Source organism: Lithobates pipiens, unplaced genomic scaffold (genome assembly GCF_037356315.1).
Source record: "Lithobates pipiens isolate NorthernLeopardFrog02 unplaced genomic scaffold, aLitPip1_a1.2 Scaffold_13, whole genome shotgun sequence".
Classification (NCBI taxonomy): Eukaryota; Metazoa; Chordata; class Amphibia; order Anura; family Ranidae; genus Lithobates; species Lithobates pipiens.
The window spans coordinates 257997494-258010652 of NW_027507718.1; positions in this window are offsets into that span (position 1 = coordinate 257997494).

Genomic DNA, 13159 nt, shown 5'->3' on the forward strand with positions numbered 1-13159 from the left:
TTTTAGAGCAGGGGTGCCCAACCTTTTCAGGAGCGAGGGCCACTTTAGCGTCTTGGTAACAGGTCGTCGGCCACAATGAGCGTAGCGGGGGGATGGCAGGTCTGTGTCCACTCTGCGTATGTAGAGCAGACACACGGATGCAGCCCGCTCTACCCTAAGGGCCCTCCGATCTGCTCAGACAGAAGGGGACAGATCCCATTCTGTTTTTTAAGCAGATCGGATTGCAGATAGTCGGGTGTAAGCAGACACAAGTCTGTTTACTTCTGCTCTCTATAGAGGTGAATGGAGGGTCCGCCTGAAAAAAAGACAGGCAGACCTGATCGGACCGATCGTGTGAAAGGGGCCTAAGGCTGCTTTCACATTGATGCACAGCAGTTTACCTGCATCTCAACTGACCTTGATCTTCACTTCTTCCTCAGGATTCCTGCAGCTGGTTGCTGCTGTCCCCCAGGTGGTTATAACTGGTGTCTGCTGCTGGCTGTCCTCCAGGGCTGGTACTGCTGTTGGGTACTGCCTGCTGGTACTGCTGGCAGATACCGTTGGCTGGTACTGCTGGTGGGTACTGGTACTGCTGGAGGGTACTGGAACTGCTGGCTGGTACTGCTGTTGGGTACTGCCTGCTGGTTCTTCTGGCAGATACTGTTGGCTGGTACTGCTAGAGGGTACTGGTACTGCTTGCTGATACTGGTATTGCAGGTGGGTGCTGGTGGGTACTGGTGCTGCTGGGTGGTACTGCTGGTGGGTATGGGTACTGGTACTGCTGACGGGTACTGGTTCTTCTTGCTGGTACTGGTACTGCTGGCTGGTACTGCTGGCGGGCGCTGGTGGGTACTAGTGCTGCTGGCTGGTACTTGTACTGCTGGCGGGTATGGGTACTGGTACTGCTGGCTGGTACTGCTGACGGGTACTGATACTGCTGGCTGGTACTGATACTGCTGGCTGGTACTGGTACTGCTGGTGGCTACGGGTACTGGCACTGCTGGCTGGTACTGCTGGTGGGTACTGATACTGCTGGTGGGTACTGTTACTGCTGGCTGGTACTGTTACTGCTGGTGGGTACTGGTACTGCTGGCAGGTACTGGTACTGCTGCCGGGTACTGGTGGATGGTACTGGTGACTGGTACTGCTGGCTGATACTGCTGGTGGGTACTGATACTGCTGGTGGGTACTGGTACTGCTGGCTAGTACTGCTGGTGGGTATTGATACTGCTGGTGGGTAGTGATACTGCTGGTGGGTACTGGTACTGCTGGCTAGTACTGCTGGTGGGTATTGGTACTACTGGCTGGTACTGGTACTGCTGGCGGGTACTGGTACTGCTGGCTGGTACTGCTGGCAGGTACTGGTGACTGGTACTGGCTGGCTGATACTGGCACTGCTGGCTGCTGGTGACTGTCACTGCTGGTGACTGGTACTGGCACTGATGGTGCTGGTGACTGGTACTGGCATTGCTTGTGACTGGTACTGGCACTGCTGGCTGCTGGTGACTGGTACTGGCACTGCTGGCTGATATCACAGGAAGCATGCAGCTGCAGTAGAGTGCAGAGCCGATGCTTCCTGTTACCGGCGGAGTACATTTGATATCACTCTGCCCAGCTCTGCTTCCTTTATTGGCGGTTCCGTTGTTCGCGCTGATGCTCAGAGATGGCACAATCTGGGCTTGCTGACGGGCCACATCGGAGGGCGCCACGGTCCACCAGTTGGGCACCCCTGTTTTAGAGGCTGTGATCTGGAGGGCTCTATGATCCACATTTGGTGGACATGTCCTCGCATTAGATCCTTTTGGCAAAAGGTATTCTGTACCATTAGCTCCCTGACGGGGACAGCGGTAACCCCGCATCCCAATACGGCACTGCTAAACCATAATATCCCCAATCTATCTAAAAACTCCCAGACGTTGTCGTTCTTTATTTTATTGGGAGCCAAAATGATGGTAGCCAAGGCCTAGAAGAAACCGACCATCTCCTTCCAAGGGTTCAGGAGAAAAGTCTCCTGGATCATGGTGCAGGAGCAAAAATTATAGCTAAATTGAATGACAAAACTGAGAGATTTAGGAACATTTGGGAATCCTGGGCTGCCTTTTGTAATATTTCTCTCAGGCCTGGAGTTCAACCTGGTAGCTTGAACCCCCGATTCATTCACGATAGAATCTGTCAGACTCTCTCCTCTTTTCTCCCATGTTTCTCTTTCTTTCTTCTCTCTGTCGGCCCTCTTGACGTTTATGTGTTCATCTTCCATGACTGAGCAGGGTAGCTGCACATTTTAAATTACTCTGTTCTGCTTGATCAACAAGATTTATTGAAAACCATCTATACTAACAAGGTTGTCCTACTCTGCAAACCTTGTGAGAGTGCCTTGTGACTCTTCCACCTGGGATGCAGCATGATCCCTTTTGGGCTCCCGGGAGTTTGGGGGGGCACAGGGCTTGATCCATTTGGGAAGCAATTGAATGTTATAGGTTGTGGCACGCACATATGTGATTTTGGGCGGTTTTCTGTGGCTAATATAAGCAGAGGGGATCGCCAGGTTGGACTTTGTAATTAGAGTATATTTTACAAGAATGTACACTATGATGTTTGAAAGTTTGTTCATTTGCTTGTCTCTACACCCTCGATTTCTTGCTGTTGTTACCATAAAACTTTCAATAAAAATTATTCAAACTTAAAATATTACAGTATAGTATAACCACTTCAATCCCGGAGGATTTGGCTGGTCAAAGACCAGAGCACTTTTTGCGATTCGCTCTGCGTTGCTTTAACTGACAATTTCACGGTCGTGTGATGTGGCTCCCAAACAAAATTGATGTCCTTTTTTCACACAAATATAGCTTTCTTTTGGTGGTGTTTGATTAACTCTGAGGTTTTTCATTTTTTGAGCTATAAACAAAAAAAGAGGGTACATTTTGAAAAAAAAGCAATTTTTTTTTACTTTTTGCTATAATAAATATCCCCAAAAATATATAAAATGTTTTTTTTCCCCTCAGTTTAGGCCAATACATATTCTTCTACATACTTTTGGTAAAAAAGATAGCAATAAGGGTTTATTGATTGGTTTGCACAAAAGTTACAGCGTCTACAAAATAGGGGATAGTTTTATGGCATTTTTATTAATATAAAATAGGAGGAGATTGCAGTTCTGCGATTCATCAGAACTGATCAGCAGGTCCAGGCCATAAATCATTGGCCTGGACCTGTAGATTGATCAGTTCTAAAGAAAAACAATCCAACCTGGCCGGGGAGAAAGCCCATGGGGGCAATTGACGTACAGGTACGTTATTTCATGCCGCTGGGCCACCAGGCTGCAGTAAATGCAGTGGGCAGTCCTGAACTGGTTAACTACTTCAGCCCAGGAAGGATTTACCCCCTTAATGACCTGAGCACTTTTTACAATTTGGCACTTCTCTGTTTTAACTGGCAATTGTGCTGTCATGCAATGCTATACCTAAACAAAATTTGCGTCTTTTTTCCCCCAAAAATAGAGCTTTCTTTTGGTGGTATTTGATCACCTTTTGGGATTTTTATTTTTGCTATATAAACTAAGAAAATCAGAAAATTCTGAAAACGAATGATATTTTCTACTTTTTGTTATAAAAAAAATCCAATAAACCCAATTTTAGTCATACATTTAGGCAAAAATGTATTTAGCCACATATCTTGGGTAAAAAAATAAAAAATTCAATAAGCGTATATTTATTGGTTTGCGCAAAACTTATAGCATCTACAAAACATGGTACATTTTCTCAATTTACGCAGCTTTTAGTTTGTGACTGCCTATTAGGCATGAGCTTGATGTTTGGGTCGAACATAAGTTCGACAAGAACATTGGGTGTTTGCCTGTTTGCAGAACAGTGAACATTATGGGGTGTTCCTGGGAAAGTTGAGCGCCGCAGAACATCCCATAATGCACTGCGAGATCGCAGTGCATTGCTGTATGATGACTGGTCAAAGCATGCACCTGACCTGCATGCTTTGGCCAATCACAGCATGCTCTGCTGAGAGAGCCATAATTGGCCAAAAGCAGCCATCTCTGTGGCTCTGTGTTCAGTTTTTCTACTTATCAGATCTCCTTCTCCTACTTCCTTTGCATTGTATTTCCTGGCTATTTTGATCATGTTTGAAACGCTTTCTTGGGCTATATGTTTTGCCACCAGGCATGTGAATATGTAGACAGCAATTGGATGCCTCGTTAGTTTTGCCAATGTATTTTCTCAGTATCTAATGGATGTACAACATATATTTTTGTATTTTCTAGACTATTATTGTTACTAAAGTGCATATATGAATATCCCTGAAGAAAGAGTCTAGTTTATTCCATAACTTGTAGGAATCACGGATGCAAACAGTATTTATTGCTCACATCATATGTGCTATTCAATCTCTAGTTGCATCTCTTGTTTTATTATGTATATTGGTCCAACATTTTATGTTTTTATAAACCTTTTGTATACGATTACTACTTTTTGATACTAAAAATAAATTAGAATTTTTAAAATTGTGTCACAATTTGTGCCTATAAAGTCCCACCCTAAAGGAAAATGTGTGTTCTTATTAAATCAAGGGATGTTGGACATCCACCAACAGATATAGTTAAAAAAAAAAAAAACACACACACACAGCTTGGCACAAGTCCTTTAATAAAAACAAAACAAAAATTCCAGTGATGTAATCCTTCTACGATCCATGAACGATACAGCCTCCTCCATAGGAGCAGCCCGAAGGAATGACATGCAACTCAGAAGACAGTCCTTAAATGACCGAGGACCCGGCCACCCGTGACATGTGGACAGGTGACCCCGCCCTCCTCTGATGCAAGGGGGAATTCCGTGGGTTACCCAATGACATATACGGGTGACACCTCCCCCTCTGATGCAACAGGTGTTTCTCGTGACACGTCAGAGGGGGCGGGGTCACCCATACATGTCACTGGGAAATCCCAGCATTCCCCTTTGCATCAGAGGGGGGCAGGGTTACCCATCCACGTGTTACAGGTGGCCCGTCCTCGGTTATTTAAGAACTTTCATCCGAGTCGCACATCATTTTGCCGGGCAGCTCTTATGGAGGAGGTTGTATCGTTAATTGTCCATAGATGGATTACATCACTGGAATTTTTGTTTTGTTTTGTTTTCATTGGACGCATGTCCCCATTGACAAAGTCTTTGTATGACAAAATGCGTTTGAGAGGGCGTGCGGTGACGCCACCGCATCGTTTTAAAGGAGGAAGGGCTCCTAGAATGCCGGCTGGTGTTTTCCTATAATGCTTTGTTTATTTGGGTGTTTGTAATTATAACTTACTTTTTACAATAAAATGTATGTGTATTGCAGTATCACGCTATGGTCCCCTTTTTTCATATATGCCCCACGATCTCATGGATCATATGACATATTGAATGAGTCCAGCATCCTGATCGCCCTGAGTAGTGATGGCCGAACGGTTCGCCCGGCGGTCGTTTCGCGGCGAATTTCCGACTTTCGCCGTCCGCGGGTTCGAACGCCTTTTTCCGTCGTTCGCCCCGGCGGACTTACGTGTTTAATGTATACAAGAACTTTAACCTTTCGTGACACGTTTATCATGTGTTACAGGACAACCAATTGAGACATGACAGCTCATGGACACTTGGACATTCCCCCTAACCTATAAATACACCCGATCCGGTGGCCATTTTACATTCTTTCTTCTGTCACTGTAGGGAAAGGATCCTGTGTGGAGTAGGGACAGAGAAAACGCTAGCTATTTGGTACACAAAAGTTCTTTTCAGGACTGGTATAGGTGTTAGGTCAGCAACCTGAGTTTCTTTTGTCAGTTTAGATAAAGGGACAGAGCGCTGTATGCTGCTATTTTAGGGACAGCTCAGCCAGATTAGTCTTTCTTCATCATCATCATCATCATCATCATTAGCTGTTACTATCAGGTCCACAAAAGAGCTGTTCCAGCTAATCGTTCCAGCCTACTCTTTTTTGCCAATTTGTATAGGGACAGGCAGGAAGCAGTGTGTCAGGCAGTGAGGATAATTTTAAAGACTTGCTGTTACTATTAGTTCCACAAAGGTTCTTTTCAGGACTGGTATCAGTGGTACGGTAATAGGCTTGTACACGTATAATATTCTTTCTTCCAAATATAGAAAGAATATTATACTTGACTGCTGCCCTTCTGCTGCAGTCTGCTAATCATTCACAACTCACTTGTTCCACAAAGCTCTTTATCAGGACTGGTAACTTGGTCTGTCTAGGGTGCTACGGTACATAGGCTTGGGTGCGGTACAGTCTGCTGTTCTGTAAGGACCGCTATCGGTCCACAATAGATAGGGTTGCCGTGCACTACTGCTGACCGCTGCCCTATACTGCAGCAGTCCTTCAGCGGTATAGGGACTGACGCACAGTCTGCTAAACACTAATACACAACCTGCTTGGTCCACAAAAGTTCTTATAAGGACTGGTAACTTGGTATAGGGTGCTACGGTACATAGGCCTGAGTGCGTTACAGTCTGCTGTTCTGTAAGGACCGCTATCGGTCCACAATACATAGGGTTGACGTGCACTACTGCTGACCGCTGCCCTATACTGCAGCAGTCCTTCAGCGGTATAGGGACTGACGCACAGTCTGCTAAACACTAACACACAACCTGCTTGGTCCACAAAAGTTCTTATAAGGACTGGTAACTTGGTATAGGGTGCTACGGTACATAGGCCTGAGTGCAGTACAGTCTGCTGTTCTGTAAGGACTGCTATCGGTCCACAATACATAGGGTTGCCGTGCACTACTGCTGACCGCTGCCCTATACTGCAGCAGTCCTTCAGCGGTATAGGGACTGACGCACAGTCTGCTAAACACTAATACACAACCTGCTTGGTCCACAAAAGTTCTTATAAGGACTGGTAACTTGGTATAGGGTGCTACGGTACATAGGCCTGAGTGCGTTACAGTCTGCTGTTCTGTAAGGACCGCTATCGGTCCACAATACATAGGGTTGCCGTGCACTACTGCTGACCGCTGCCCTATACTGCAGCAGTCCTTCATTGGTATAGGGACTGACGTACAGTCTGCTAATCACTAACACACAACCTGCTTGGTCCACAAAAGTTCTTATAAGGACTGGTAACTTGGTATAGGGTGCTACGGTACATAGGCCTGAGTGCGTTACAGTCTGCTGTTCTGTAAGGACCGCTATCGGTCCACAATACATAGGGTTGCCGTGCACTACTGCTGACCGCTGCCCTATACTGCAGCAGTCCTTCATTGGTATAGGGACTGACGTACAGTCTGCTAATCACTAACACACAACCTGCTTGGTCCACAAAAGTTCTTATAAGGACTGGTAACTTGGTATAGGGTGCTACGGTACATAGGCCTGAGTGCGTTACAGTCTGCTGTTCTGTAAGGACCGCTATCGGTCCACAATACATAGGGTTGCCGTGCACTACTGCTGACCGCTGCCCTATACTGCAGCAGTCCTTCATTGGTATAGGGACTGACGTACAGTCTGCTAATCACTAACACACAACCTGCTTGGTCCACAAAAGTTCTTATAAGGACTGGTAACTTGGTATAGGGTGCTACGGTACATAGGCCTGAGTGCGTTACAGTCTGCTGTTCTGTAAGGACCGCTATCGGTCCACAATACATAGGGTTGCCGTGCACTACTGCTGACCGCTGCCCTATACTGCAGCAGTCCTTCATTGGTATAGGGACTGACGTACAGTCTGCTAATCACTAACACACAACCTGCTTGGTCCACAAAAGTTCTTATAAGGACTGGTAACTTGGTATAGGGTGCTACGGTACATAGGCCTGAGTGCGTTACAGTCTGCTGTTCTGTAAGGACCGCTATCGGTCCACAATACATAGGGTTGCCGTGCACTACTGCTGACCGCTGCCCTATACTGCAGCAGTCCTTCAGCGGTATAGGGACTGACGCACAGTCTGCTAAACACTAACACACAACCTGCTTGGTCCACAAAAGTTCTTATAAGGACTGGTAACTTGGTATAGGGTGCTACGGTACATAGGCCTGAGTGCAGTACAGTCTGCTGTTCTGTAAGGACCGCTATCGGTCCACAATACATAGGGTTGCCGTGCACTACTGCTGACCGCTGCCCTATACTGCAGCAGTCCTTCATTGGTATAGGGACTGACGTACAGTCTGCTAATCACTAACACACAACCTGCTTGGTCCACAAAAGTTCTTATAAGGACTGGTAACTTGGTATAGGGTGCTACGGTACATAGGCCTGAGTGCGTTACAGTCTGCTGTTCTGTAAGGACCGCTATCGGTCCACAATACATAGGGTTGCCGTGCACTACTGCTGACCGCTGCCCTATACTGCAGCAGTCCTTCATTGGTATAGGGACTGACGTACAGTCTGCTAATCACTAACACACAACCTGCTTGGTCCACAAAAGTTCTTATAAGGACTGGTAACTTGGTATAGGGTGCTACGGTACATAGGCCTGAGTGCGTTACAGTCTGCTGTTCTGTAAGGACCGCTATCGGTCCACAATACATAGGGTTGCCGTGCACTACTGCTGACCGCTGCCCTATACTGCAGCAGTCCTTCAGCGGTATAGGGACTGACGCACAGTCTGCTAAACACTAACACACAACCTGCTTGGTCCACAAAAGTTCTTATAAGGACTGGTAACTTGGTATAGGGTGCTACGGTACATAGGCCTGAGTGCAGTACAGTCTGCTGTTCTGTAAGGACCGCTATCGGTCCACAATACATAGGGTTGCCGTGCACTACTGCTGACCGCTGCCCTATACTGCAGCAGTCCTTCATTGGTATAGGGACTGACGTACAGTCTGCTAATCACTAACACACAACCTGCTTGGTCCACAAAAGTTCTTATAAGGACTGGTAACTTGGTATAGGGTGCTACGGTACATAGGCCTGAGTGCGTTACAGTCTGCTGTTCTGTAAGGACCGCTATCGGTCCACAATACATAGGGTTGCCGTGCACTACTGCTGACCGCTGCCCTATACTGCAGCAGTCCTTCATTGGTATAGGGACTGACGTACAGTCTGCTAATCACTAACACACAACCTGCTTGGTCCACAAAAGTTCTTATAAGGACTGGTAACTTGGTATAGGGTGCTACGGTACATAGGCCTGAGTGCGTTACAGTCTGCTGTTCTGTAAGGACCGCTATCGGTCCACAATACATAGGGTTGCCGTGCACTACTGCTGACCGCTGCCCTATACTGCAGCAGTCCTTCAGCGGTATAGGGACTGACGCACAGTCTGCTAAACACTAACACACAACCTGCTTGGTCCACAAAAGTTCTTATAAGGACTGGTAACTTGGTATAGGGTGCTACGGTACATAGGCCTGAGTGCAGTACAGTCTGCTGTTCTGTAAGGACCGCTATCGGTCCACAATACATAGGGTTGCCGTGCACTACTGCTGACCGCTGCCCTATACTGCAGCAGTCCTTCATTGGTATAGGGACTGACGTACAGTCTGCTAATCACTAACACACAACCTGCTTGGTCCACAAAAGTTCTTATAAGGACTGGTAACTTGGTATAGGGTGCTACGGTACATAGGCCTGAGTGCGTTACAGTCTGCTGTTCTGTAAGGACCGCTATCGGTCCACAATACATAGGGTTGCCGTGCACTACTGCTGACCGCTGCCCTATACTGCAGCAGTCCTTCATTGGTATAGGGACTGACGTACAGTCTGCTAATCACTAACACACAACCTGCTTGGTCCACAAAAGTTCTTATAAGGACTGGTAACTTGGTATAGGGTGCTACGGTACATAGGCCTGAGTGCGTTACAGTCTGCTGTTCTGTAAGGACCGCTATCGGTCCACAATACATAGGGTTGCCGTGCACTACTGCTGACCGCTGCCCTATACTGCAGCAGTCCTTCATTGGTATAGGGACTGACGTACAGTCTGCTAATCACTAACACACAACCTGCTTGGTCCACAAAAGTTCTTATAAGGACTGGTAACTTGGTATAGGGTGCTACGGTACATAGGCCTGAGTGCGTTACAGTCTGCTGTTCTGTAAGGACCGCTATCGGTCCACAATACATAGGGTTGCCGTGCACTACTGCTGACCGCTGCCCTATACTGCAGCAGTCCTTCATTGGTATAGGGACTGACGTACAGTCTGCTAATCACTAACACACAACCTGCTTGGTCCACAAAAGTTCTTATAAGGACTGGTAACTTGGTATAGGGTGCTACGGTACATAGGCCTGAGTGCGTTACAGTCTGCTGTTCTGTAAGGACCGCTATCGGTCCACAATACATAGGGTTGCCGTGCACTACTGCTGACCGCTGCCCTATACTGCAGCAGTCCTTCATTGGTATAGGGACTGACGTACAGTCTGCTAATCACTAACACACAACCTGCTTGGTCCACAAAAGTTCTTATAAGGACTGGTAACTTGGTATAGGGTGCTACGGTACATAGGCCTGAGTGCGTTACAGTCTGCTGTTCTGTAAGGACCGCTATCGGTCCACAATACATAGGGTTGCCGTGCACTACTGCTGACCGCTGCCCTATACTGCAGCAGTCCTTCAGCGGTATAGGGACTGACGCACAGTCTGCTAAACACTAACACACAACCTGCTTGGTCCACAAAAGTTCTTATAAGGACTGGTAACTTGGTATAGGGTGCTACGGTACATAGGCCTGAGTGCGTTACAGTCTGCTGTTCTGTAAGGACCGCTATCGGTCCACAATACATAGGGTTGCCGTGCACTACTGCTGACCGCTGCCCTATACTGCAGCAGTCCTTCATTGGTATAGGGACTGACGTACAGTCTGCTAATCACTAACACACAACCTGCTTGGTCCACAAAAGTTCTTATAAGGACTGGTAACTTGGTATAGGGTGCTACGGTACATAGGCCTGAGTGCGTTACAGTCTGCTGTTCTGTAAGGACCGCTATCGGTCCACAATACATAGGGTTGCCGTGCACTACTGCTGACCGCTGCCCTATACTGCAGCAGTCCTTCATTGGTATAGGGACTGACGTACAGTCTGCTAATCACTAACACACAACCTGCTTGGTCCACAAAAGTTCTTATAAGGACTGGTAACTTGGTATAGGGTGCTACGGTACATAGGCCTGAGTGCGTTACAGTCTGCTGTTCTGTAAGGACCGCTATCGGTCCACAATACATAGGGTTGCCGTGCACTACTGCTGACCGCTGCCCTATACTGCAGCAGTCCTTCAGCGGTATAGGGACTGACGCACAGTCTGCTAAACACTAACACACAACCTGCTTGGTCCACAAAAGTTCTTATAAGGACTGGTAACTTGGTATAGGGTGCTACGGTACATAGGCCTGAGTGCAGTACAGTCTGCTGTTCTGTAAGGACCGCTATCGGTCCACAATACATAGGGTTGCCGTGCACTACTGCTGACCGCTGCCCTATACTGCAGCAGTCCTTCATTGGTATAGGGACTGACGTACAGTCTGCTAATCACTAACACACAACCTGCTTGGTCCACAAAAGTTTTTATAAGGACTGGTAACTTGGTATAGGGTGCTACGGTACATAGGCCTGAGTGCAGTACAGTCTGCTGTTCTGTAAGGACCGCTATCGGTCCACAATACATAGGGTTGACGTGCACTACTGCTGACCGCTGCCCTATACTGCAGCAGTCCTTCAGCGGTATAGGGACTAAGAGTTTTGTCACAGGGTGATTTAAAAAATGACAGGCAGAGGAAGAGGCAGGCCCTTCCGCAGGGGTGGTAGGGGTAGGGCAGGAGCAACAGCCTTGAGCCAAAGTGGGAAGTTGCAGAAGGTGCGTTCAATTACTTTAAAGGACGCACCAGACTTGGTTGAGTGGCTCACTCAGCCTTATTCTTCTGCACCCTCCTCATCCTCTCGATCTGCACCCTCTTCTTCACTCTCTGCTATGTGCACCCCCAAAGACACTACCACCAACAACACCACCACCACCACATACCTTCCGCTTGAGTGCAAATGGGGGCCTTCATGCTCCAGTGTTTTAATAGGGACCCCCGTATAAAAAGCATGAGGGTCAAGGACCAGTACTGGGTGGCAACGTACTTAGATCCCCGGTACAAACACAAAATGGCGGAAATGTTACCGCCGTCGCAGAGGGCTGTCAGAATGCAGCACTTCCAGGCCTTGCTTCGAGAAATGCTGCATTCTGCTTTTGCGTGCGCTGGCAGAGGAGCAATTCCCACTCCCAGAGAAGGATTTGCGGGTACCAATCCAACAGCGCCTGCAAGAAGAGGCCGGTTTGAAGATGTGTTGGTGACTTCGGATATGAGGTCATTCTTTCAGCCGACCCATCGACAGGTGTCATCCGGATCCAGCATCAGGGAACGCCTAGACCGTCAGGTGTCCGACTACATTGGGTTAACGGCCGATGTGGACGCTCTGAGGAGTGATGAACCCCTAGACTACTGGGTGGGCAGGCTTGACCTCTGGCCAGAGCTTGCCCAATTTGCAATCGAACTGTTGGCTTGCCCCTCATCCAGTGTCCTGTCCGAAAGGACGTTCAGCGCAGCAGGGGGGATTGTGACCGATAAGCGTACTCGCCTAGCTCACGACAGTGTTAACTACCTCACATTTCTAAAAATGAATGAGGCATGGATCTCGGAGGAATTCAACACATGTGATCAGTAGACCATGTATATGTCTATAAACAATTTTTGGAATCAAGCACACAGACCTTCTTAATTCATTTGGCTCACTTCCCTGACCCAAAAAAGCACACCGTACTATATGCCCCTACCCTCCTCTTTGAAGAGGTTGAGCGGTGTCATATTTCTACTGGGGCTGCTTATTATGAGGGGTTCCCACCATCCCTGTGCTGTGCTGACTTCCTCCTGGGTGTTCTTATTATGAGGGGCTCCCACCATCCCTGTGCTGTGCTGACTTCCTCCTGGGGGTTCTTATTATGAGGGGCTCCCACCATCCCTGTGCTGTGCTGACTTCCTCCTGGGGGTTCTTATTATGAGGGGATCACACCATCCCTGTGCTGTGCTGACTTCCTCCTGGGGCTGCTTACGGTGCTGCTGTCAGCGCTGTATGTCACGGAGCTGCTGTCAGCGCTGTATGTCACGGAGCTGCTGTCAGCGCTGTATGTCACGGAGCTGCTGTCAGCGCTGTATGTCACGGAGCTGCTGTCAGCGCTGTATGTCACGGAGCTGCTGTCAGCGCT